General features: G+C 46.3%; 1 long non-coding RNA gene across 1 annotated transcript; it reads right to left on the bottom strand.

Annotated features, from left to right (window-relative positions):
• Positions 1 to 1374: 1374 nt before the first annotated feature.
• On the bottom strand, positions 1375 to 4646 carry LOC105870091 (uncharacterized). Its single transcript, XR_001153451.2, has 4 exons — positions 4584 to 4646; positions 3954 to 4037; positions 3664 to 3810; positions 1375 to 1484 (listed from the first exon to the last, which is right to left on the bottom strand). It is a non-coding gene; the product is annotated as an uncharacterized LOC105870091 (long non-coding RNA).
• Positions 4647 to 25175: the final 20529 nt, after the last annotated feature.

Raw genomic sequence — 25175 nt, 5'->3', positions numbered from 1 at the left:
GGATAATCAAATCAAAGTTTAAAACCTTGTGACACACTGTCACTTTGAGCTACATGATCCACATTCTCAGACTTCAAAACAAACTCATATACCTGCTGGCTAGACTATGTAGACAGGTCTTTATTCTGATATATCATACAATTGAATGGAAGCATTACCAAACTATAGACATTTTGGCTGGGATGTCAGCTCATTTAGTTAACCAAGGAAAAATAAAACTACCAGGGGAAACACAAAACACTGACAACTACAAAATCTAAAAAGTAACAAAAAGTTTATCTATTTCCAGATATGTGAGCTAATGTAATAGGAAATGCTTTCTGATGCTTGCAACCACACGATTCCAATTAATAAACCTGCCGTTCAAACTTAAATTTTACCTAATCAGCTGATGCTCTACCTCAAGAAATTATCAATTTTACTTGAGAATATATCTATTTTCAGTATATAACTACTTAATTATTTATGGAAATATCTCTATTTTGAAAATAAAATAATTTCATGCATAAAAATACCCTGAAAGGTTTAGAATTATGTAGAATAGGGAGGACTGGATGAAACAAGCAGAGCTCAAAAATGAGAATGTCGTCTTCTCCATTGTGGTGTCTCAGACTTATGAGAAAGAAAGCTGTGGGAGTGAAATAAAATTTCTAAGACTAACTTTTGTACTCAGTAATTTTTTCCCGGACCTTAAACTGGATTTTGGCTCAGCAAAAGCATCAGCTGTTTGTCTCTGCCATCCCACTCAGAGCCCACATGGTGCATGCCTCTCCTCTCATGCTCAGCAAGTGTTCCTGTGCATTTAGACTTTCTGAATCAGAAAAAATGAATTTTCTCATCTGCTGGGCTTTGCACAGCTGCCACAAGGACACTTGCAACATGAGAACCTCAGGGTACAAGGGTGGTGATTACAAGTCTATAGTCAGACTCTATTCCTGAATTTTCCTCTTTACCGGAAAGGAGACTTGGGAGGATCACTGGTATGGGGACAAGTGTGAACCTCATAGCTGGGCTCCCAAACTCGGTGAGCTGTGGCCTGCCAGCTTTCTCCATGGTGTGTGGTCCACCTCGCTTCACAAGACAGGGAGAGATAAAAAACAAAACAAACAAACAAACAAAAACCACTTCAGTTTTCTTAATGCAATGTTCGTGTTTTTCTTTAAGAAATTATATCTTAGACCTTTATTATGCTCACACTCAAAGTCCAGGAGATTGTACAAAGCACTTCTTTACTTTATGGTCACATCAATCTTTCAGGCCAGAGTCCACAGTGGTTTGGGAGTGTCTCCCTTCGCTCTTGAACTCATCCTGTCCAGACTCCCTAGGCTCAAATGGAGGCCCCTGGGCTCCACACCTGAGAGCCATCCAGCTCCTGGGCCCCTCCGCAGCATCCATTCCGCCTGCACAATCATTCCGTTCCCCTCCTCATGGGGTGGGAGGAAGGCTCCAGTCCTAGAGATGAGGCGTCCACAAGGCACATAGGCCTTCACGGTGTTAAAAAAAATGAGCTTTTCTTAGCAGTTTACTGTGTGCATTAAGCTTAAAAAGTATTATTATGCTAAAAAGTGGGGGGCCCTGTATTGCATTACTAAGCCTATATCTGTTACTAAGCCTCAACTTCAGTACACAGTAGACCCCAGGAGAGGAGAATTGCTGGGACTGGGGAAGGAGGAAGGGAAGAAAAAATTCTGTCCTACTACCTAAGTAGAAAATTGAATATTCAAATTAATTTAAGTTAATTAATTTGAATAAGAAAAAAGTTGTCAACTTCAGCAAGAAGACTTTGATGTTATAAATTTGCCATGTTTAGCAGCAACCACTAAAAGAGATGCCTGATATCTTGCAACAGATAGCAAAGTCCAATAAGAAGATTCAACTTTAAGAAAAAGCAATGAATTTCATTCATTCTGGCTCTTCTGGCATGCTGCTCTTGCTCTGTGATCTTTAACGTGTCAGGTTTTTGGATATTATTTCCCTTCAAATACTCGACACAGAGAAGTTGACCATGAGACTAAAAAAGATGGCGAGATAATTTTTTTTAAGCGGGGACATTGGATTTGAGGAGGAGCAGAAAGGACTTCCAAATGCTAGGTGTATGAGTCAGGATTCTCTAGAGAAACAGAATCAACAGGATGTGTGTACAGATAATCAGATTTCTCTTAAGAAATTGGATCACACGATTGTGAAGGCCTGGCCAAGTCCAGAGTCTGATGTGGCCGGCCAGCAGGCTGGACACCCAGGGAAGGGTGGTAGTTTGAGTCCAAAGGCAGCCTGCTGGCAGAATCCCTTCTTTCTGGGAAGTCAGTGTGTGTTCTAGCAAGGGCTGCAACTATCTGGATGAGACCCACTCACGTTATAGAGGGCAATCTGCTTGACTCAAAATCCACTGATTTAAAATGTTTGTTCCTGTGTCTGTTTGTTTGTTTGAGACAGAGTCTCACTCTGCTGCCCGGGCTAGAGTGCTGTGGCATGAGCCTAGCTCACAGCAATCTCAAACTCCTAGGCTCAAGCAATCCTACAGCCTCAGCCTCCCGAGTAGCTGGGACTACAGGCATGCACCACCATGCTCGGCTAATTTTTCCTACATGTTTTTAGTTGGCCAATTAATTTATTTCTATTTTGAGTAGACACGGGGTCTCGCTCTTGTTCAGGGTATTTTTGAACTCCTGACCTTGAGTTATCCTCCTGCCTTGGCCTCCCAGAGTAAATATTAATCTCATCAAAAAAACACACCTTTGCAGAAACATCCAGAATAATATTTGACCAAATATCTGGGCACCATGGCCTAGCCAGGTTGACAGATAAAATTCACCATCACACTAGGCAAGCCGTGATAGCTCCAAGTTCCCAGGAGTGGCTCCTTGGGGAGCAAAACCGTGGACACTGCTGGGAAGAAGCATGCAGTCACAGTCCCCCAGGGCCACCTCTGGTGTTGATGGACTTTCAGCTTGGTGTGCTGAGGGGGAGCCAGTGGCTTCCGCAGGAATCAGAAAGACCAGGCACCAGAAAAACTCTGAGCCAGAGAGTTTGGAATTCACAGGGCAGTGGCCTTGAGATTGGAACACGCATCAGACTCACCTAGAGAGCTCAGAACAGATGGCTGGGTCCCACCCCAGAGCCTCAGAGTTACAGTCCAAGATTCTGCATCACTATCAGTTTCCCAGGCTGTCCTCAGGCTGCCAGTCTGGGGTTCACAATTTGAGAGCCACTAACCCAGCCTTTGCTATTCAAGGTACAACCTGCGTCAGCACCGCCATTACCCAGGTGCCTCGAACAAATGCAGGGTCTCAGGTCCCTCTCTAGACCTGCTGCACAGAATCGCATGTTGACAGGATGCCCATGTAATTCATGTGCACATTAAAATTTCAGAAACACGAATAGTCAACCTCCCTCATTTTGCAGATGAAGAAATTAGATCAGGGTGGTTGAGCACCTGGCTTGAGGAAGGGGAGAGCTGCTTTCTGACTCTTGGTCTCGGCGTCGCCACAGCCCAGTGTCCTTCCACCCCGGCTGCCTGTTAGCCCACTTGGAGAACCAACACTGACGCCCGGACCCCAGAGTCCCTCGTCACTGGTCTGGGGCAGGGCCTCCGGCCAAGAGCATTCTTTTAACACTCCTCGTTGGTCTAACGACGCACTGATACAGCCCACATTTAAGACTTACTTTTGTAGCACCAATCCCATTCACCTTGTTGAAAAACCATCTGAGACTTCTTTTCAAATGTCCTTCTCCATAGAGTCTCTTATTGGAAAATATTCCCTGGTCCTGTTAGTTACGATGTTCATTTGGGATTTTTTTCCTGGTCTGAACCTGTTTCAGAAACACCTGCAAATGTTTTGCAAGGCCAGGCCTCACGAGCCCACGACATCTAGCGCCTGTGAATTTCAGACACGCCCAAGCCCAGGAAAGCCTCCTCCGCCCTCTAAGCACACCCAGAAGGAACCCCTCCTTACCTGTCTACCCAAGGGTCTCACTATTGCCTCACGGCAGATTTTGCTTCTACTTTGCATGGAGACCCAGTCAGGACTGAAGGACAACTACGGGAAGAGCCAAAAGGAGAGGGGAGCGTCCCCAGAACTCTGGGGCGGCTGCCTGTCTAAGGTTGCACGACCTCCCCTCTTCCTCCTGTCAGCACAGGAGAAACAGACCCACAACCGGAAGGAGAGTTATTTGAGGCCAAGGTCTAGTAAGTTAGCAACAGTCCCAGCTGCTGCCGGTGCTGTGCTCTGGCAGTCAGGAGTCTTGTACCAACTCCTGAGCCTGCTTGAGCCACTAGCAGGGGTCTTCAAACTTTTCAAACAGGGGGCCAGTTCAGTGTCCCTCAGACCGTTGGAGGGCCGGACTATAGTTTAAAAAAAAACTATGAACAAATTTGTATGCACACTGTACATATCTTATTTGGAAGTAAAAAATAAATGGGCAAGAACACCCGCATGTGGCCCACGGGCCATAGTTTGAAGACGCCTGCACTAGAGACAGGAGGGGCTAAAAGCTCTGGCTTTGAGGTGCTCTGTGAAAGCCTAATGACCAGAGAGTATCAGAATTTCTTTGACTGCAGGTGAAAGATGTTATGTTAGATTTACCAGCCTTGCTGCAGCGGGAGATAAATGCCCCCAGCGGAAGGCGGAAGGCGGAAGGCGGAAGGCGGAAGGCGGAAGGCGGAAGGCGGAAGGCGGAAGGCGGAAGGCGGAAGGCGAGGAGCTCAGGCAGAGGGAGCAGGGAGGGGCTTCTCACAGGCTGGGACCTGCCCTGTGACTGCAAGGAGGGAGGCGGGAAGTGGGTGGGGGCACTGCTAGACCACATGCTGTGCAGAAGTTCGGGCAACTTGATAATGGAGGCGGGAGCACTAGAATGGGCTGTCCCTGGGGAAGGGCAGCAGTCCTCAGAGCCATCAGAAGAGGGGGATGTTTAGTCATGGCTGTGCTTGGAGAATGGCCTCTTATGTCTTCTTCCACAGGTCTTGTTGGGAGGCGGGGAGGCTGTCTGAGCGTTGTTTATATGCAATTTGGAAACCATCACCTGGCTGCCAGCAGGGCTGGTTTTCACTTTTTCAGTTCAAAACCCAGTGTTCTTCTTGAGAACCCAAAGCCATTGAGTCCTCGTTTCTTGCCTCTATAATCCTTGTCCTCATCAGAGCAGTTACTACAGAATGATTCCTACTCACTGCATACTTTTTAAATGTTGGAATTGAATGCACATGACTGAAGATGCATCAGTTAAGGGGTTTATATTTCTGTAAACGCCCACTCTGCTGTGAGTGACAGAAATGTGAGCAGCTTTGCCTTATGTAATGAGAGCCCTGAGGAGGGCAGCCCAGACCGATTCTGGGTCCATGGGGCTGCCAGAGACCCTGACTCCTTCCACCATCTGCTCAGCCGTCCAGGGGGTGTTTTTTTTTTTTTTTTTTTTTTGAGACAGAGTCTCGCTTTGTTGCCCAGGCTAGAGTGAGTGCCGTGGCGTCAGCCTAGCTCACAGCAACTTCAAACTCCTGGGCTCAAGTGATCCTTCTGCCTCAGCCTCCCGGGTAGCTGGGACTATAGGCATGCGCCACCATGCCCGGCTAATTTTTTTTTTTTATATATATATATATCAGTTGGCCAATTAATTTCTTTCTATTTATAGTAGAGACGGGGTCTTGCTCTTGCTCAGGCTGGTTTTGAACTCCTGACCTTGAGCAATCCGCCCGCCTCAGCCTCCCAAGAGCTAGGATTACAGGCGTGAGCCACAGCGCCCGGCCCGTCCAGGGGTTGTTTGACACGACATCTGGTGACTACTGCAGGCAGCTTCACCTTCAGCGCAATGGCCATATTCCAAGCAAGAAGAAATGGAAGAACAAAAGACAAAAAGCTCAAGCCACCTAGGTCTGCCTCTTTTCAAAGAGCTTATGTCTCATTGGCCAATGCCATGTCCCATGGTAACCCACAGGCAAGGAATGCTGAGGAGTGTTGTTTTCCTAGCCTGGCTCATGGGCTCACGTGCCAAAAGCGAGCTCTGTCAGCAAGGTACAGTGGAGAATGGATATCAGGGAGGTCACCCAGCAGTTTGACCATGCACCCCCTAGGACCCTGTGAACCTTCCATTAATGATAGAGAAGTTCCTAAGTGTGATGGTTAGGTATTGGCAGTAGAACAAGTTACTGAACAACGTAATGGCTTTATCTAGCAAGCACTTATTATCTCACACAATTTCTGAGAGTCGGGATTCTGGGAGTGGCTTAGCTGGGTGGTTCTGGCCTTGATGGCTTGACCGGGTTCTAAGCCGCCCTACCCACATGGCTGCTGGCTGGAGGCCTCTGCTCCTCGCCAAGTGGGCCTTTCCCAGGGCTGCTTGAGTGTCCTCAGGACCTGGGGCTGGCTCCTCCCAGAGCAAGTGAGCTGCAAGGGAGAACAAGGAGGGTGCTGCCACACCTCTTTGACCTAGCCACACACTGTCCCTTCCACCACGTTCTATTTGTTAGAAGCGAGTCTCTAGGTCCAGTCCACACTCAAGGAAAAGGGAATTAAGCTCCATCCTGGAAGGGAAGAGAGGATATATTTGTGGATACATTTTTTTTCCATTTATGTATTTATTTTTTTTTATTTCAGCATATTATGGGGGTACAAATGGTATGGTTACATATATTGCCCATGCACCCCCCTCCCACCCGCCCAACACCTGATAAATGTTATTCCTATATGTCCACTTAAGTGTTGATTCGTTAATACCAATTTGCTGGTGAGTACATGTGGTGCTTGTTTTTCCATTCTTGAGATGATACATCAGTTAGTAGAATGGCCACTGCATCAGGAGCAGGCCACCCTAAGCCAGTCTGCCCCTCCAACCACACTGTCCTCCTTTGTTCCTCTTCCTCCTATTCCCTTTTCCCTTTCTTTCTCCTGTTCCTTTCTTTATCCCTTCCTGGGCTTCCTCTTCTGGCATATGATCTCCTATATGTCTAACAGCAAAATAGCCTCCCTCTGCCAAAAGTAGAATTCATCTCAAAGGCCTCCTAAGAGCTCTGGTGCTGCATGAGCAGGGAGCGAAGGCCCACCTAGTTTCTGGCCCTCCCTCTGTCCCTGTCCACTCTGACCATTCCTTTCTGCTCTGCTCTGCAAACATCTATCTGCTCAGAGCCCCGCTCAGTGGCCTACAGGCTCCCTCTTAACCCACTCTAGACCTCTCCTCCCTCATTCCCCTCCTCTGGTTTTGTCTTGGAAGGGCTGGACTAGTCATGTTGCAGAAAATATGGACCCTCTGAGAACAGCCATAAGGTCAACACAGCGAGGAAGGGAAGAGACACAAATGACCAAGGGGCACAGGCTGGCTCATGGGGACACGCTCACTGCAAAGTCATGTGTGTCCAAATTCAGAAGCCTTCCTTGCCTTCCTCAACCTTCCTCACTTCTTCTCTGTGAGCCAAAAATTCTTCCCACCACAGCCATTTGGTTTTAAAACAGCCAGCCCCACAGGAATTAAGGGGCTATTTTCCATTTGCAGTTTACTGTGAATTTGTTTAATCCAAATTCTTTTTTTATTCATTTTTTTCATTAAACAAGTATTCATTAAGAGCCTATTCTATATCTAAAGAGAGTTATATTACCTAGATAATGTATTATGTGCCAAGTATGGAGGTCAGAAGCCCACACAGGTCTCACTGACCTAACATCAAGGTGTGGGCAGGGCTGTGCTCCTTTATGGAGGTTTGGGGAGAATCCGTTTTTACGCTTTTTCCATCTTCTAGAAGCTACCAGCATTCCTTGGCTCATGTCCCCTTTTCTCTGTCTTTAAGGCCTGTGAGAGCGTGTAGACTCCTTCTCACTTCTTCTCTCTGGCCTTTCTTCTCATCTCTCATCTCTGTCGGACCACAGCCTGGAAGGTTCTCCACTTCATGTTCTCAGACTCTTGTGATTAGACTGCCCCCCTCCCCTAGGTCTGTAACTTTAATCATCTGCAAAGTTGCTTTTGCCTATAATTTCACATATTCACGTTTCAAGGCTTAGGGCATGAATATTTGGGGGACTTTATTCTGCCCAATACATCCTCCTAATCCTTACTTTACATGTCCCAAAGCCACTGCCCACAGTAAAGTTTCTTAAAGTCCATTTTCCTCTCCCATCCACTTCTTGGAAAGCTTCAGCTGTTTTTCACCTTTCTCCTCAATATTCCCCAGAAAAATTCCTTTATAGGCCTAACCTCTGAGCCTCTCCCTTTATCCTGATGCCCCTTCCTCCTGGGATTGGGGAGGATAAAACAATAGCCACAAAATGAAACCCTTGTAGCTGGCAGGAGCAGCAGGGCAGGGACAGGTTTGCAACCTGGGTTCTGTGAGAAATCGCAGTAGGGGCCAGGGCCGGTCCATAGCGGACCTAAGGGGTGGCGGGAACAGGCTGGGCAACTCCACTTTGGGGGCCTCTGTCACCCCGATGCCCCACTGATGAGCAGGAACACCCGTCCTCCTTCCTCAACTTCTGTCCCCTGCCAGATCTCCTCCCCACCCATCTCCTTTGGTGTTAGGTTGGGATACGGAGGAAGGGGAACAGATGCTTTGGGGATTGGATTCTAATGAGAAATAGATGAAGTTAGGAGATGCTTTGTCTATAGGAGGAACAAATTGACCAGAAGTGGGGCTTCCAAGAACAAACAGGTGATGTGTCAAGAATGAACAGGTGATGTATCAAGGGCTCGCCAAGGACTGACCAGATATTTGGTCTATGATAAGGGGTCTCCAAGGACTGACCTACCAGAAAGAGGTGGAAAGGCCACAAAGTGGAGTTATGGCCAAGGTCACAAATGAGGGTCTCTGGAGTATGCGTACAAGTAAGGTGACTGTATCCTCAAATGACCTACTCTCATTAACATAGTAAATGAGTAAAAAATGCACCAGCACCATGACAATTTACAAATACTATGGCAACCCCTGGAAATTGCCTTACAAGGTTAAAAATGGGGAGGGTTCCCACTCCAAGGAATTCTCCACCTTTTTCCAAGAAAAATCATGAATATTCCACCCCCACTTAATAATTGGGGAATCAGCATAAAAGGGAAAATCTTGTTAAACTCAGGGTCTCCTCCACTCGCAGGGTTGACCCATTCCCTCTCTGGAGCGAACTGTGCTTTAATAAACTTTGGCGCTTCGCTTTGCATTGCTTTGCTTGCTGCTTGGTCTGCTCATTTGCTCCTCGACTCGGTACCAGGAACCATTCTTCGGTACTGGGGACCAAGAACCAGGGAACACGGACCTGACATCTGGTCCCCACACCTGACGTTGGCGGGGACAAGCTTCACCCGCAGCAAGGACACCAGGATTTCTCATTTCCTCCAAGTCCAAGCCCGACCTGCGACGAGCCCTAGCGTGCTGTGTCCGCCGCCGCCTCGGCCCTGCCCGGCGCTCCTCTCCCTCCCGCGCGCGGGACCGTCCCTCCAGCCTCCGCCCCCCGCCGCCGTCTCCAGGGCGCCGACGCGACGCGGGAAGCCGGCGGGGCGAGGGGCGCAGGGACCGCGCGCGAGTGAGTGCGGACGCCGCGCGGGTGGGGAGCGTGCCCGACCAGGTTGCTCCGGCAGTGGGACTGCGGGGGCCTGGGGGTTAAATGCTCCAGACCCGGCTGGGACTGGGCTCCCCGGAGATTGTGCGTGCTCGCGCGCGGCCCTTCCCTCCCGAGGCACACACCCCACCCGGACACCCCCAGGGCAGCGGGGCACTGCGACGCAGCTGGGCTTTCCGCAGGCGGGGCGGGCAGCGCGGATTCTCTAGGGATTGTGTTTAAATGGTTGCGTGCATCCGGAGCCTCGGAGAAGAGAGCGGGTGCACCCCTCCTTGCTGGCCCCCGTCGTGTCCCCTGAGACTCCCAGGTGGCGCCGGCAGCTTTCCAACCTGAGCGTGCAAGAAACTCAGCACGGCTCTGTTCTCCCCCGACCCCTAGGGACAGAGCGCAGGGCCCGCCGGCCCCTTCTCTCACCCCTTCAGCCGCCCCTGTCCCATCTCCAAGAAGCTGGGGAGGGGAGCCCCTTCCAGATGAGTAAAACTCAGCACAGGGCAGAGCACACATGCCTTAGACCTTCAATAAGTGTTCATTAATGATTCGGTCAATCGATTCTGGCTTTGAAGAGCCTAAATATTTGCTAACGTGGGCCACAACACTTAGTATATACAGAAATGGCATAAAGAAATGCTTGTGATAAAATATTAAGTGAAAAACTCAAGATTCAAAAGTGTCTTAATAGGGCATTTGCAGACGCTGTGAGGGTGTAGTCTGTGCATCTGTAAACACTCAGCAAAGGCTGGTGAGAAATACCCCATCAGGTGACCAGCAATACTGTATACCTGCGGTCGCAAGCGAGGCTTCATCTGCATTTACAGCCGCCCCTCGCTCCCATCGCGCATAAGCTCCGCCCGCTGTCGGGTCAGCAGCGTTGGATTCTCACAGCAGCGCAAACCCGGGCACATCATGAGAGTCTCCTGCCTCATGAGCTGAGGCGGTGCTGGTATCGCTGGGGAGCGGCTGCAAGTACAGATAATCATTAGCAGAGAGGTTTGCACGATTAATGTCATGCTCTTCAATAATCCCCAACCCTCCCCCCCATCTGTGGAAAAATTGTCTTCCATGAAAACGGTCCCTGGTACCAAGAAAGTTGGGGACGGCTGCTGTATACTGTCTTAGTCAGCTGGGCAGCCCTAACAAGATGCCATAGACTGGGTGGTCTAAAGAACAGAAACGTATTTTTCACAGTTCCAGAGGCTGGAAGTCTGAAGTCAAGGTGCCAGCAAGGTAGGTTTCATGCTGAGGCCTCTCCTCCTGGCTTCTGGGGAGGGTCACCATGTGGCTGTGTGCTCTTGTGGCCCTCTACCTTGTGCCTGAAACCGTCTTGGGAGTCAGGAGGCCCCGTTCTGTTCTCAGCTGGAGCAAGCCCCGTCTTCCCCTACCTAGGCCTCCCTTCTGTCACACCTGAAATGAAAGTTTTACCAGACCCAAGATGGCCAACCGGTTCCAGGTAGCTGCCACGTCTGGTAGCTCTGCTGCAGCTGCCCGGAGCAGAGAGCCTTGAGTAGAATTCGGAGGTGACATCTGGATGAAGGCCGTGAGTGGGAGAGGGGCAGGGTGAGCAGTCGTTGAGGCTTGCCCAGGACTTTTCAAGTTTCAGAACTCGAAGTCTTGGATTAGACAATCTGTAAGGACCCCGTCAGCTACAATACTGTGATTGTCCCTTACTACAGTACTTGACTGTCTCTACATTCTACTAGGTTCATTCTCCCTTTCCAGAATGTTTTTCACTCGTGATGGGCTCATCAGCAGTAAAATATTAATGCAAGTGTCTAATTTGAAATTGTGAATGACCTCCAGCTAATAGGTCACATGGCATCCAACAGATGTTGCTGGCTTTCTCTTGACAATTTAAAATATCCCACGGTGCCCTGCAAATTTGTGGCAGTGCCCCTCAGTGTACAGTGTAGGTTTGGGAACCATGGTTCTAAGGCATGAAGCATTACTAGAGATAAAGAGAGGTAATAAACAAAAACAAAAGGGTAGCCCTCACAGGAAGATTTATCAGTTACAAATGTATGGGCACCTAATAACATAGCTCCAAAATATAAAAAACAAAAATTGCAGAATCAATAGCAGAAGTAGTCATTCACAGCCATATCCATCTCTCAACAACTGACAGAATGAACATATAAAAGATAAATGTAGGCCGGGTGCAGTGGCTCACGCCTATAATCCTAGCACTCTGGGAGGCCAAGGCGGGTGGATTGCTCGAGGTCAGGAGTTTGAAACCAGCCTGAGCAAAGGCGAGACCCCGTCTCTACTATAAATAGAAATTAATTGGCCAACTAATATATAGAGAAAAAATTAGCCAGGCATGGTGGCGCATGCCTGTAGTCCCAGCTACTCGGGAGGCTGAAGCAGCAGGATTGCTTGAGCCCAGGAGTTTGAGGTTGCTGTGAGCTAGGCTGATACCACGGCACTCACTCTAGCCTGGGCAACAAAGCGAGACTCTGCCTCAAAAAAAATAAAAATAAAAAATAAAAAAAATAAATAAATAAAAACGATAAATGTAATGGGAAATCATTGGAGAAGTTTAAGCAGAAGAGTCACACGATCTGATTTATATTTCAAAAATGTCACTCTGGCTACTTGGAGGGAAACAGACCTAAGTGGGGCAAGAGGGTTGCTGCTGTCAGGCAGGTAGAAAAGCCACGTTCCTTTTGATGTTTGCCTTCCTTGACAGCCCTGTCGCGTATCAGTGTCTTTGGGATGCTCCGCCAGGCCTGGATTCAACAAGAAGAGCCCCTTTAGATGTAAGACAGTAAACACATTTCTGGACAGTCTCTATCTGGAAACTTTCCTATGTGGGAAAACCCCAATAACGCCCATAAACCTTTGTCTCTGTGAATCGAGATCAGAGGTCCCTTCATTCCCTTAAGTCATCACATGGAGGGACCTTTCTGAACTGGATAATTTAAAGGAAAAAATCAGTCCTGATTGTGCGGCTTCCTGTGTCCAGCAGAATAAAAATAATAACATCAATAGTAATAATCAAGTTTATTCAGCACTTCCACTCTGTGCCAGGTATAGTGCTAAATACTTTATAAACTTATCTCACTTAATCCTTATAACAACCATAATCCATCTTACAGATGGGGAGACCGAGGCTTGAAGAGGCTTCATAATTTACCTAAGACCACCCAGTGAATCAACGGGTGGCAACAAGACTAAAATCCAGACCCGCTAGCCTCCAAAGTCCACATTCTTAATCACTATGATATACTGCCTGGCAAGAATTATGTTTCTGAAGAGAATTATGATGTTTTTAGATCAGTATGTTCTTGATAATATTTAGCACCCAGTATTAATAATGTTCCTTGCATTGCTTTGTAACTGAGTTTCACTGATACTACCCCCCTTTTAAAGAATCTAAAAGAAAGAACATGGTCCCAGGGGATGGAAGCTGACAATGCCTTTCAACTGTCTCTATCTTGACTCCCTAGTCCCATTTTAAGACAAATGAAGCCTTTAGATGTTCAGAGAAGGGTGTGCAAAAATATTTGCCCATTTTTAGTTGGGGAGGTGTGTTCTGCTCCTTAAAAAGACATCTGTGTGTTGGGTTTCAGGGCAAGTTACTAATTTCAGAATCCAAGTGAGATCTAACACTATAAAACAATGCCGAAAGTAAAGGAAGGAAAACGAAAAATTAAAGGGGCACCCCTGCCCATCGCTCCGATTCTTCAAAAGTTCCTGAAAACGTATGAGAAGCATTGTGCACAGTCTCAGACGTCCATGTGTCCAGCCATCAAAAGGGACCTGAAAAGCAGCATCGACAGTGACCGGGTTCTCAGGAAGGTGAGTGTATGGTCTGGTTTCCATATTCTTCTCTGAAAAGAACTGGCCAGGGTTTACTCCCAAGGAGCATGGTTCCTCAGTCCCCTCAAGCCTAAAGCTGACTGTGTCACCCCCTCTGCATTCCTGACCAAGTAGAGTCCAAAGCCACCCAGGGCCTGCTCAGCACTTCTCCTACCTTCCCGCTCCTCCCCCCTAGCTGTCCCTCCCACCCCTTCCAGCCCACCTGCCTGTTCTCACGCCACTTCCCTCAAAAGGACTCCCCTCCCGCTCCCCGGCTCTCCTTCTACGCCACATCTGGAAGGCCGAGCCCAAGCTTGAAGGTCACCTCTTTGGTCACCACTGCAGGACTTCCCCTCCCAGCACTCCTGCCACCCACCTGACCCCTCCAAGTGACCATCTCCCTCCCTCCACTGTGGGTGTGTCCCTGTCATCAGGCCTGACCTGCCATCGCCTACACCTGCCATTGTGAGGCCTGGCTCACTTGGAGTGAGGTCAGCACGTGCAGAACTCTGACTCCAAAAGCACTAGGTTCCAGAAAAAATTCTGATGTCATTTCCTTCTAAGATTAAATCCAGGACTTGGGTGTGAGGGGAAAAGAGGAGAGGAGAGGTCAGCAGTGAAATGAAATGGGCAACTTTAAAAAGGGGGCACCTGAGAGACCAGAAGGGAGAACCTAGCACCCCAAAGTGCTCACAACTTTTCTACACCAGCCCAGAAGTTTTGATCAAATACCTACTGATTTCCTAAGATGCTAAGTGCTGAAACAAGGCACTAAAGGAAATTATTAGATAGAGATGGATGCTTTAAAAAAAAGAGAGATCATTATTCTAAGGTGATTCTGGCCCAGATCCATCTCACCATATTTTTCCTAAATGTGTTTGAGAGGTGGGAAGATTACATTGCACCTCTCGCCAAAAGAACCTTCTGAAGTTCCTCTCCCATCTTCCCTCTTTCCTCTGAACTTCCGGCCCCTCTCCTTCCCCTGGGCCTCTCCCCACCCCACTCTGCCCTGCTCCACTCACCCTCCCAGTTCTCTGTAACCCCTCTTCCCAGTTCCTTCTCTAGGGTCCCCCACAAATCTCCTTGGACAATCTTGGACAAAGATCCCAGTAAACTATCTTCCCAGAGCCGCCAGCCTTTTTGTAGTAAAATAGTTACTAATTAACTGTTTTCTACTGCAGTTTTTATAATTAGCCCCCACTACTTAGTCATAGGGTTAATCATAAATCTTGTTCACATTAGTCCCTTCGGCAATGTTTTCCAAACTTTTAAAAGATTACAATCACCATTAGAAATACAATTAACATCCTGACTCCATATGTAAGTACCAGCGCATTAGTGCCACCATAAGGGCTGTTTATGGTGGGCGGGTTGCTTAGGTGAGGTCTCCGTTTTGATTGTGAATGTCACTTAAATAAAAGCCTCACGAGACAATCATTATTATCCTTACTTCCTGAGATGCGCTTGGATAATTTCCCTTCTTTTCTATCTCATAAAGAAGAAAAAAGAAAAAGCTGGTGGCAACCCAGTAAATTGATTTTATGACCCAATTTACCTGCTGGAAAAATCTGTGCCCTATAGGACTTTTCAGAGTTTTGCACATGGCAGAAACTTTGTTAAGTTTGTGTTGAGTCACCACCCCAATGCACACGAGATCAAATGTTAATAATTATTTTAAATGTTCATTAATGTTGTCTAATGACAATATTCCTTTTCCACCTATTCAGATGCATAGACTTCTCGTTACAATATCTAATATGATGCCGTTTTTTTTCTTACACTCCAGTTTACATTTGTAAGACCTGATGGCTCCCCACCAACCACCCTACCAGTTTCCTTGGAACCTTTGCTCATGACAATTCGAGATGAGCGTTACAGGCTGGGGAAAGAGATCTGCATCTGGGGCCTTCAGCTGAGCAACCCAGAGGTTGCCAGACTCGTGAGTCATGGTTTTAAAAATATTCTCTCAAACCTTAAAATTTAATGTAAGCAATTACATCATGTGCTGTGGCCAGAGTTCATTTGGTTGTCAACTGATGTGCTACAAGGCTTTGTTTTTAAAAAACTATTTTCAATGAAATATTTCAAACATGAAAATGGAGAAAATATTAGAACTGACATCTATGGACCCACCACCCAGATGTAATATACTTTTCTTAAGAAATAAAATTTGCAGACATTTACAAATATAATAGCTACAGCTTCATTTCACTTCTTTTCCCACATCTACTTCCCAGAGGCACCATTAGCCTGAAGTTGATGTATATCAACCCCGTGCATATTTTACACTTGTATTACATATGCATGTATGTGCTTATCTGCATAAATGGAATTGCACTGTGTGTATGATTTTATGACTTACTTTTTTACTAACATCATGTTGTCAAGATTTCTCCATATGCATTGATTTCGACTGCCATCATATCACATGCAACCTTCATTTTTGAAAGATAGCTTTGTCACATATGCAATTATATTTTATTTTTTTAAATTGAACTTCCATTAGTGACTGCGAGAAGTCACATAAAGGACTTTGCTTCTAGAAAGGGTAAATCAGATCATTAGACCATCTCTTTCACTGAAGACAAGATAAACACACACACACACACACACACACACTTATTAGGCAAGTAAGAGATCCAAGGTCAGGGATCAAAAATGAAGACCCAGGGAGAAGAACATCACAGGGATAATTATCCCTGTGGGCATTTGAGTTTTAAAAGGGCAGTCACGAAGCTGAAAAGCTACACTATGCTTTTATTTTTAAATTCAGGGTGCTTTTGGCAATCTTGGGTGCACTCAGGGTGCTACCATCCCAGGGTTACACTAAATTCTTGACCTAGGTTTCTCTGAACCATTCCAGTCATATTAATTCAGGGTGCCAAGCTGTATTCAGGCTAGTTTGTGAGTTCTCAGGGGATACATTTTTTCACTATATTTATCTGTTCGAAAAAGGCAATTTTCCTTGGGGTGCATTGGGGGAAAGGAGACTTGGGTTTATTTCTAGTTCATCCTACTTTAAGGGCATAACGCTGTGGCCCACTTTGTGTTTGGGGCCACACCTTCATGTAGAACTTCCTGCTGAACTCTTCACGCTCACTGGCTATGGTTTTATCTCCTATTCCCTGGATCCCATGATCCATGAAAACCAGCACTCACATCTACTTCTTCCATGAAGCTTTTCCGGAAAGCTGGTGTCAGTGCTCAGCACACCCAATCAGGCTCCCATTTTCCCTCATTCATTGACCTTTGGGTATTCCTCACTAACCTGCCAGCCAATTAAAACATTTTTAAAAAATATCTTTAAAATTCTTAGAAGAAAGCGTAGAGAAAAAGCTTCTTGGCATTGGGTTTGGCAATGATTTCTTGGCCATGACACTAAAAGCACAGGCAACAAAATAAAAAATAGGTGAATCGAACTACATCAAAATGAAAAACTTCTATGCACCAAAGGACATAATTAACAGAATGAAAAGACAACCCATGGAATGAGAGAAAATAATTGTAAATCATATATCTAATAAGGGGTTAACATCCAGAATATATAAATAACAGCTACAACTCAACAACAACAAAAACAAGCAATTTAATTTAAAGTGGACAAAGAACTTGAATAGGCATTCTTCAGAAAAGATATACAAATGGCTAATAGGTACATGAAAAGATGTCACTGATCACTAAGGAAATGCGAATCAAAAGCACAGTGACATATCACCTCACACCCGTTAGGAGGGCTACTACCAAGAAATAAAAAATAACAAGCGTTGGTGAGGATGTGGAAACATTGGAAGTCTTTGCACTGTTGGTGGCAATGTAAAATGGCGCAGCGACTACAGAAAACTGTGTGGTGGTTCCTCAAAAGATTAAAAACAGAATGACCGTATGATCCAGCAATTCTGCTTTTGAGTGTATACCCAAAAGAATTAAAAGCAGGGTCTCAAAGATATATTTGCATACCGACGTTCATAGCAGCATTATTCACAATAGCTGAAGGGTGGGAGCAATGCAAGTGTCTATCGACAGACAAGCAGATAAATTAAATGTGGTGTATAGGATGGAATATCATTCAGCCTTAAAAATGAAGGAAATTCTGACACAGGCTACAATATGAGTGAACCTTGAGGACATAATGCTAAGTAAATAAGCCAGACACAAAAGAACAAATACTGTATGATTCCACTTCTATGAGGTACCTATCGGGTCAGATTCCTAGAGACAGAAAGCAGAATGGTGGTTGCCAGGGTCTGGGGGAGGGGCACTGAGGAGCTATTGTTCAATGGGTATAGAGTTGCAGTTTTGCAAGATGGAAAAAAAAAAGAGTTCTGGAGATGGATGGTGGTTAAGATTGCACAAAAATGTGAATGCTTAACACCACTGAACTGTACACTTAAAAATGGTAACAATGGTAAACGTTGTGTGTATTTTACCAGAGCTTAAAAATAAATTTAAAAAGGATATTTTAAATATGTAGCCAGCATTTTAGTTGCTTTTATTCAGAGGGTCAATCAGGGTACCCAGTCCACCCAAGCGGGAAATAGAATGCTGTCCATTCATGTTAAAAGTGATCTTTCACAGTTCCTTAAAATGCAGCCCTCTTGCTGAGCGGGGCTGCTGAGGAATCCTATCCCGCATGGCCGTGGGCCCGCCCACAGCAGCATCGGTGCCCAAGAGTGATGGCACACACTCTGGGTGGGAGCTTTAGGACCCGGTCAAGGGTCTGTTCTGGCCAGAGGAGTGTTAACATTGGCCTTGACATGCCACATGGGCTCCTCTGTCAGGAAGATGGCTCGAATCCAGCACTCAAACCAGGCGTCTCTCATTAAAGACGCCTTGGCACCAGCTCTGTGGTTAAGGTTGCAAGTGCCTTTCTAATCTCAGTCAAGATATAATTTGGAACCCTACAACTGACCAACATGTCATTACCTCGAAAAAACCCTAAGTCCTCCAAACTCCACCAAAGCCTCCCCTGGGCTTAAACTGAACTGAAGGAGTCCTCAGGCTCTGGAGTTTCTAAGTGCTGAAAGGTGGCCTTCACGACATTGCCATGGTTGGTATTTTTACACACCCTCTCCTCTCAGGTGGGGATTTAACTGTCACCGGTATCCTTTGTTACCACGGGGAATGACCTTGCCATAGACCCTGCATTCAGGACACCGTGGGAACATGAGACGGTGCCAGTCCAGATGCTTCCATGTGAGAAGCACCCGGTTACTGAATTTGCACAGTCCTGTTCTAAGCAGACCTCCAAATCCTAATATTCATGGCTATAAATGACAGATAATTTTGTATTTAATTATAAGAAGATTGGCATATCCATACCTCTCTACTAAAAATAACACAACCATGGGAGGGTAAATTTGTTTTGGTTTTTTTTTTCCGCCCTCCTTCCTCCTCCTCCTGAGGAGGGTTAATTTGTTGATTAGAACATCAACATCTGTCTTAGTCACTTCGGGCTGTCACATCAAAGTACCACAGACTGGGGCCACACCTATAATCCTAGCACTCTGGTAGGCTGAGGCAGGAGGATTGCTTAGCTCAGGAGTTCAAGACCAGCCTGAGCAAGAGCAAGACCCTGTCTTGACTATAAATAGAAAGAAATTAGCCAAACAACTAAAAAAAAAAAAATAGAAAGAATTAGCCAGGCACTATGGCACGTGCTTGTAGTCCCAGCTACCCAGGAGGCTGAAGCAGGAGGATCGCTTGAGCCCAGGAGTGTGAGGTTGCTGTGAGCTAGGCTGATGCCATGGCACTCGAGCCCAGGCAAGAGAGTGAGACTCTGTCTCAAAAAAAAAAAAAAAAGTACCACACACTAGGTGGCTTCAACAACAGAAATTTATCTTCTCACAGTTCTGGAGGCTGGGAGTCCCACATCAAGGTGGAGGCTGGGTTGATTTCTTCTGAGGACTCCTTGGCTTGCGAATGGCTGGCCTCTCCCTGTGTCTCCACATGGTCTTCTCTCTGTCCATTTGTGTCTGAATCTCCTTTTCTTATAAGAAAACAAGTCATATTGGGTAAAGCTTTACCCTAATGACCTCATTTAACTTAATTACATCTTTAATTACCCCATCTCCAAATACAGCCACATGCTGAGGTACTGGGCGCTAGGATTTGGGAGGACACGCAATTCGGCCCATACCAACATCTAAAATGATATCCTCCAGTATATCTTATCTCATCGTGAAGCTCGGTGTTTCCCATAGCATTCTTCAAGGAATTTTTGTTTCAAAGGGAAATTATTTTCGTGCCACCTTTTTCTTAGGTAATTATTAACAGAAAATTATCTAGAGGCTAAAATGTCGAGGTAACTGATACGATTGACTTGCAAGCAACATATTAAAGCAAAAAGCACGTCTGTCATGGCTGTGTAAGTGTCTTTCCATCTTGCATTCTAGGCTTTGTTTCTGGAGCTGAAGGGCCGCACCACCTGCCCGTTCACCACCTTAGAAGTCATTGCTTGCAAGATGGATCTGTGGTCTCTAGGGCGACTTGGGAAGGCTCTGCAGTTCAGCGGTTTGCATTCTCTTGTCCTGGACCACTGCAAGTAAGGCTGGAATGCTCAGTCCCTGTGGGGCTCTTACTGCAGGCTACTGGCCCTGGGGACTACAGTTCCTTCCCTTCCCTGACGGTGTGAGGGCCACCAGGCAGGACGCCCTCCTCTCTCCTCCGCATCCTCACAGCCACCCCAGTAGCGGGCACGTTGTGGGCCCTCAATAATTCCTTGTTCATGAATTAATAAATTTAAAAGTTATGTCTGTTTACACTACCCACCTCAGCTTAAAGTTCAAGCCTTGACCCTCCAAATTCCTTGACGATGCTGCTTTACTTCGCCAAACCTCAGTTTTCTGACCCAGGAATGTTACCATCACCTTCCCCCGGAGGCTGCTGAGGACGCATGTGGTTTCACTTGGCAAAGTGGAGACCGCAGTACAAGAAGAGGGAACGGCACAGGCCTGTGAAGGGAGGGACGGAGTGCTGGAACTCTCCTGAACCTGCTCTGGACACACTTTAAAAGGCCCCTCCTGACAGCAGTCTTCCCAGGCTCCTCCCATCTCTGCCCTGGGCCATCTCGCCTCTCTCCGGAGTGGCCAGCTTTGGGGTTCAGAGCTTGTTCTTCCTCCGCTCCCTTGCATGGGCAGTCCCGGCCACCTTCTGCTCCCTTTACCAGGAGGCAGACTTCGGGCCTCCTTCTCTCCACACCCAGCCCGCCCCCACAGCCAGCTCTGGCCCTGGACGTTCGAATTAAGGGTCAGCAGAAATGCCTCTAACTACCCCAGGGAGGGCATCAACATTAACAATCCAGTGCGTGACATAGGTTTTAAAAGTCACTAATTTATTCCTGTTGTGAATATTGTCAGAATTAAAATGAAGTCACAAAAACAAAACCCTGACCGATAGAGCTGGGAAGGCCATGAGGGAGGGAAAAAGAACTATCACAAAAGACTCTGCAAAAGCCACAGTCTTGCACAAAGGCCATCGCAAATACTTCTGGGAGGACATCCGCCCGCCAATTGCCTGTTCAGCCTTAGACTGGCGCCACCCTTGTTATTGATCTCTGTAGCCAAGGATAATTATTTCAAAACAATTACATAAACTCCTCGTTTTTCCTTTAAAAACCCTTGTCTTCCTTTACCTCCCTGGACACGCACACAGTTTACTATGGCCGTGTATTCCCATTGCGATGCCCCTTCCCGAATAAATACCCTTTGCTTTCAGAGAGCCCCTCCCTCTGTTATTTAGGTTGACACCTTCCTTTCTTTTTAGATTTGGAAATGAAGAAATTGAGAGCATCTTCTCAGGCCTGGAGAACAACCAGAGGCTTCACGACCTCAGTCTGCGTTACTGTGGTCTGGGGCCCCAGAGCGGGCCCCGGCTGGGCTCGGTCGTCAGCCAGAGCGCCATTTGGTGAGACCGCGCCCCGCCCCGCCCCATGCGCATCCTGGCACTGTTCTGTCTCGAGTTATACAGCCCACTATGATTTTAATCATATTTTCTCCCCCCTCCCAGTTATTTTTGTTTGCTTGCTAGTTTTTCTTTCTTTCTTTCTTTCTTTCTTTCTTTCTTTCTTTCTTTCTTTCTTTCTTTCTTTCTTTCTTTCTTTCTTTCTTCCTTCCTTCCTTCCTTCCTTCCTTCCTTCCTTCCTTCCTTCCTTCCTTCCTTCCTTCCTTCCTTTCTTTCTTTCTTTCTTCTTTCTTTCTTTCTTTCTTTCTTTCTTCTTTCTTTCTTTCTTTCTTTCTTTCTTTCTTTCTTTCTTTCTTTCTCTCCTCTGTCTCTCTCTTTCTTTCTTTCTTTCTTTCTCTCCTCTGTCTCTCTCTTTCTTTCTTTCTTTCTTTCTTTCTTTCTTTCTTTCTTTCTTTCTTTCTTTCTTTCTTTCTCTCCTCTGTCTCTCTCTCTCTCTCTTGGACAGAGTCTCACTCTGTTGCCTGGGCTAGAGTGCCATGGCTTCAGCCTAGCTCACAGCAACCTCCAACTCCTGGGCTCAAGCAATCCTTCTGCCTCAGCCTCCCAAGTAGCTGGAACTACAGGCATGCGCTACCATGCCTGGCTAATTTTTTCTATATATATTTTTAGTTTAGGGCAATTAATTTCTTCCCATTTTTAGTAGAGACGGGGTCTCACTCTTGCTCAGGCTGGTTTCAAACTCCTGACCTTGAGTGACCCGCCAGCCTCAGCCTCCCAGAGTGCTAGGATTACCCGGCCTGTTTGCTTTTTCTTAATGCTAAGAGGAAGATCCTTTAGTGAAGTTTGAGAATCAAGGATGTCATGCTGAATGACATATTATGTTTTTGGCCAGCTGACATGGTCAATAAGTCTATTTTTTATGGTATATCCTATTATTGATTAATTATTATGATTATTTATTATTTTATGACTAGGTATATTATTTCATCAGATGAAGACTTCAAATCCAAATTTGGGGAAGTGGAACTAACATCAAATTATTTGTATTTTGCCTCCCTTCCCCAGTGAGCTGTACCTTGATGGCAATTACCTGCAATGTTCCGGAGCTTTGGCTCTCCTCAGACCCCTGGCAGAGTATGCAGAGATGCAGGGGAGACGCCAGCTGGCCACAGCCTCACCAGACACCCAAAACCCCCCTCAGCTGCTCCCAGGTGAGTGCTGGGGAACTTGGCACCATGCTCCTGTTGGGGCCACCTAAAAATAGGGAACTTGACTTTGATTAACAGTGACCTTCTTAGCGTCAGCTGGGATTCTCCTTCCTGAGTATGAGACAAAATGATGGCCCCCAAGGATACCTTTGTCCTCATCTTCAGAACCTGTGCATTGCATATGTCACCTCCCATGGCAAAAGAGACTTTACAGATGAGATGAAGTTAAGGATCTTGTGATAGGGACATCATCCTGGATTATCCTGGTGGGTCCAATGTAACCACAGGGATCTTAATAAAAGGAAGGTGGAAGAGTCAGGACACGTGACAGTGGAAGCAGAGGGTTGGGTGACCTGAGGAAGTGACCAGGAGCCAGGGAGTGCAGGAAGCCTCTAGAAGCTGGAACAGGCAGATGAACAATTTCCGCCAGAGCCTCCAAAGGAATGCAGCTCTGCTGACACCTTGACTTTCGCCTATAAGACCCATTTCAGATGTCACGCCTCCAGAACTGTAAGATAACAAACTTGCATTGTTTTAAGGCACTAAGTTTGTGGTCACTTGTTATAGCAGCAATAGGAAACTAGCACAACATGGGTTTTTTTGTTTGTTTGTTTTGTTTTTTTGACACATAGTCTCACTTTGTTGTCCAGGCTAGAGTGAGTGCCGTGGCGTCAGCCTGGCTCACAGCAACCTCAAACTCCTGGGCTCAAGCAATCCTCCTGCCTCAGCCTCCCAAGTAGCTGAGACTACAGGCATGTGGCACCATGCCCGGCTAATTTTTTTTTTCTATATATATTAGTTGGCCAATTAATCTCCTTCCATTTATAGTAGAGACAGGGTCTCACTCTTGCTCAGGCTGGTTTCGAACTCCTGAGCTCAAACGCTCCGCCCACCTCGGCCTCCCAGGGGCTAGGATTATAGGTGTGAGCCACCACGCCCAGAAACTAGCACAACATGTTAATCAGACTGTGTAGGTTAGAAGTGAAACCAACCCAAACAGGATTAAAGAACAAGATTGGTTTATTGGCTCACATGACTGAGATGTCCTTGGGTACAGCTGTTGTCAGAGATGGCTGAATTCAGTGGCTCACACCATGTTATCGGGAGACCCAGGGCTTGCTGCTCTTGGCTCTACTTCTCTTCAGAGGGCAGCCTTGTTCCTCCCCAGTCAACTTGGCCTTCTCCAAGCAGGAAAAGGCAGTTAGTTGATGCGCCTGCCAACAGTCCCAGGGCTGTATACTCAGGACTTGGAATCAACCAGAAAGCGTGAGCTCCTTTCCTCCAGTGACCATGGGTCAAATCCCACAGGAAGGTTCTAATTGGCCCTCCTTGGGTCACAGACCTACCCTTGGCCCAGTCTCTGTGGCCCAGGCCATGGTGAACAATGACTGGCTAGAAATGATCACACACCTGTCCTGTGGGCCAGCTGGGTCACTGTGACAGCCGCCCTGCCAGCATCCCACGATTCGTAGAGTGGTGCGGCAGCCCCCCAATGAGCAGACAGATGGAAGGACAAATGCAGTACAGACAAGAACAACCGCTGTGGCTGGGTGTGGTGGCTTACGCCTGTAACCCTAGCACTCTGGAAGGCCAAGGCAGGCGGATCATTTGAGCTCAGGAGTTCGAGACCAGCCTGAGCAAGAGCGAGACCCTGTCTCTACTATAAATAGAAAGAAATTAATTGGCCAAATAAAAATATACAGAAAAAATTAGGCGGGCATGGTGGCACATGCCTGTAGTCCCAGCTACTTGGGAGGCTGAGGCAGGAGGATTGCTTGAGCCCAGGAGTTGGAGGTTGCTGTGAGCTAGGCTGAGGCCACAGCACTCAAACCCAGGCAACAGAGTGGGACTCTGTATCAAAAAAAAGAACAACCACTGCTTACTCCCCTATAAATGGCTTTTCATGGCTGATATTTGACCTCAGCTGAGAGTCCTATATTGGGCAGGAGAGGGGACTGAATCTGGCAACTCTATTCTACCATTCCCAGTTTCTCAACATTGAAACTGTAACAATGAAAAGTAGAAATGAATTGGTGCTGAACTCTGCCTCAGGCTAGCAGTAATATTCTTCAATGAATACATGAATTGATTGTAAAAACAAACAAATAAAGCAGCGCCATCCATCCCATTGAGAAATGTGTTCAATACAGTCTTGTTTTTATATTTAATTAGGATTTATCAGTATGTGTAAAATACATTGTATTGAGCAATTATATATTCCTAACCACAGAAGATGAGATAAAATAAGTGCAGAAGAAATGTTAATACTTTAGAGCCTTATGATCCCAAGAAATTTTTAAATTTAAATAGTTGTATATGTAGCCTTCTTATTACAGAGAAGTATCACAGCATGACCTATAAAAGACTCTTGCATATAAAACTCTGCAGAGTAAGTAGAATGGAAATACAACAGACGCACAAGAAGAAAAGGGAATGGTGTAAAATTTTCCATTACTAGAGAAGAGTTTGCTCATGTTTTGTGTTGTTTGTGTAATCTAATGAATGATGATGAGTATCAAATTGCTAGGAGTTTAGATATCATTCAATCCACTTGAGAGAATAATATAACAGATTTTATTTTTAAATGTCAATAGTTGTCATTCTCCTTTGAGGAGAAATCTCATCCTTTGAAACTGCAAAACTTACAATGAAAAATGTAGATACCAACCTAACTATGTGCAAGATAGCACATAAGCTTTTCAGTATTCCTCTAGGATGTCCTAAGAGCAAAAGTATTTTGAGAATACCGCTT

This window comes from Microcebus murinus, chromosome 1 (assembly GCF_040939455.1).
Source record: "Microcebus murinus isolate Inina chromosome 1, M.murinus_Inina_mat1.0, whole genome shotgun sequence".
NCBI lineage: Eukaryota > Metazoa > Chordata > Mammalia > Primates > Cheirogaleidae > Microcebus > Microcebus murinus.
The sequence above is the reverse complement of the archived record's forward strand: the minus strand, read 5'-3'. Positions and strand labels throughout refer to the sequence as shown.